The following is a 2,936-nucleotide window of genomic DNA, read 5'->3' as shown; positions in this document are numbered from 1 at the left end:
ACCAAGGAAAGCTCCACTGAAAGATGGGGCTTGAGCTGGACTTGGAGGGGTCCATAGGTTTTATACACATGGTGAGAAAGGAGAAGGTGCAGGTGACAAAGACAGGGTCTGAGCTGACTGCTGCTTCCACATCTATCCAAACAGCTCCTCTCCTCATCATATTGACCACACTTAGCCATTTTCATTTCCTGGAGAGAAGGCTCATAGCTCACTCCACACGAGATCCAAATGTCAATACTGCGGGATCAGGGAGGGTGTAAGTCCAAGAGTGGCCTGTAGCTGGTCTCCTAACCATGATAAAACTGGATCTCCCTTCTCTAATTTTTCTTCTCTCTCATAACTTCCCTTGGTGTGACTACTGCCATATCCTCTCTGTAACATTCTTCTGGTAGAAGACACATGTTTCATATTAGAACTCATCAGAAGAATCCTCTGTTTGTCACTGCTCTGGAACCCCAAATATGCTTTTATAAGCTTGTATATAAGATGGGATTACAAAGTTTAAAGCAAAAGAGAAAGCTAAAAAATAATTAACCACTGACACAGCATGGGTAATACCCAATCAGAATGGACTCCAGCTGTAGTAATATATACTGGCTGCATATTAGATCTGTCAGGGCAGACACAGCTCAGCCCCAGTTTCCACTCCAATTCTGCAAAGACACAGTATCAAATGCTGGTTGTTTGGGATGCCATGGCTGTACACATCAGTCTGTAAATAAAATAAAATAAAATAAAATTCAGCCAAGTAAATTTGAAGATCTAACGGCTTTATTAAATAATTCATGAATTGGGCAGCACCACATCTAGCAAGTAGAAAGGACCTCCAAGGTGGGGCAAGAAGTTACTAGAAAAAGAAAAGGTTGTTTCAGACAAGGTCACTTTCCCTGAAAGGGAAGGGCAGGGGGTCTTATTAGGTGGATTACCTCATCTTCCTTTGAGGGATGGAGAGGGCCCATGTGACAGATTACCTCATTGGTGCTGACCAGAAAATTCCTGACTGACTGATTAAGCGATGTTTACACTAAAAAAAAAAAAAAAAAAAAAAGACTGCATTTCAGGGAGGGGGTGTAAAACTGCAATTAGGTTAGATATTAAGTCTGGTGACACAGCCTAGCATAAGTGATCCCATTTTGGACCTGTGGTTTTTCTTTTTGACAGCAGCAGTAGAGACATGTTTCTCCAGAGCTCTCAGAACATTTGCTACCCCATCTCTTGCTCCTGAAGTTAATTTCTTGTCTGCAGCCTTTCAGTCAGTCTAGACATCTCAACGCCCAGTTAACACTCCACTCCGTGTCCAGTTTCCCCTTTTGAGGGGATTAAGAGCTATTAAAACTATTCTCTTCACTTCTCTTATGATGGCCTGGAATGGAAACTCCAGCCCCCACTTCGATTGTCTACACATCATTTCCACAGGTGGCTCCACTTACAGTGACTCCATCCCCAAAGACCTCCTTCCATACACTTTCCCCACTTTTGCCACCATCCAGTTCTGTCAGCTATTTCACGGATGTGTATGTGTGTGTCTAATAACTTCCCCAAGATGACTTCTTATGAGGAATTGAGACAATTGGGTCTGGGATTCTCCACATTTCTGTTAATGTTAATGTTCAGGGATTACCATAACGGGTTGAAACTCTAGAGCCAGGCTTCCCTCCCCACCCCATTTCACCCTACCCTGTAGGTGCACTTTGCTTTCCAGGTACACAGAGTCCTAATTAAATTTTTTCCTGTGGGGTTGCAATAACCAAGTCCACTCTGAACGATTGCTTCATGGGGGTGAAAAAATACCTTTGAGCTAATCTAGGCCTTGAACTGAAACCACACATTGTCGTATTGAAGTTAATTTATAGCTTGCCAAAGGCTACTTCCAGGTTCAAGGAAGAATGTTTTTAAAGTACCATGAAAAAGTTCGTAAGACTTCTTGAACATCAAATAAGTCTTACAACACAAGGTTCTGAGGAGTTACTGTAATCGCAAATGAACCAGAAACAGAGGGACTAAATTTCTTTTACAATACACAAGGGATTAAAAATTTAGAGAAAAAAGTGATTGGCCAAATACAATTTGAGGCCTGCCAAAGGCCAGCCATTTGGAAAAATCATATGGAGTATGTGCCACATCCAAAGTGTAGCCAGGTCAGCTGCAAGATGCTCTTTGGAAATCCAGGGCTGAGTGGCAGATGCAGGTGGGGCCTGGGCCTATAGTGGAGAAATTCTGGAACACAGATGGAAACCAAGAACAGGGGGAGGGAGAGGAAAGAAGTGGAGAGGGTAGGAGAGAGCAGTGGAATGCTTTAGAGAAGGCCCCAGAGGAGAAAGTGTGACAGAGGCAGCTGACTTGTAGAAGCACTGGGAGAGTAGAAGCCCCACCTCCCCATCCCACAATGCCCCCCACATGCCAGAGGTGATAAAGAGCTTGTGCCTTGAAAGGGGCTCCTAGCCTAGAGCCTACAGATGGGCTGAGCATGCAGGCGTGGGTGTAAATACAGCGACTGATTATAAGATGTTTGGTTGGGGAGACTTGCCTTAAAAAGTGGACAGAATAATTTTTATTTTTATTTATTTTATTCATTTTTGAATAAAAATGAATTCAGACAAAATGAATATCGGGTATGAAATATGGAAAAATGGTTTTGTTCAAGCTTTTCTCCAAGCTAAAGCACACACCAGCACGAACACACACACAATTTTCGGAAGCAAGATTTACAGGAAGAAGAAATCATTGAATTTTATTGACTACATTAGCACCAAGGAGGTTAGCCCAAGAGCAAGGGAAACAAGAGGAGCCTGATCCACCTCTAGGAGGAAGTGGCTTAGTGCATGCTTTGATATCTCAGCTGGTAGAATGGAGGACTGTAGACTGGATATGTGTAGTGGAAAGTGGCTTAAAGTCCAAGCCAGGTTACTGCAGAATTTGGAAGTAGGCAGGACTTC

This window comes from Eumetopias jubatus, unplaced genomic scaffold (genome assembly GCF_037043125.1).
Source record: "Eumetopias jubatus isolate StellerSeaLion01/CBP00866 unplaced genomic scaffold, mEumJub1_p1.0 scaffold_14, whole genome shotgun sequence".
NCBI lineage: Eukaryota > Metazoa > Chordata > Mammalia > Carnivora > Otariidae > Eumetopias > Eumetopias jubatus.
This window is presented reverse-complemented; position numbering follows the sequence as displayed.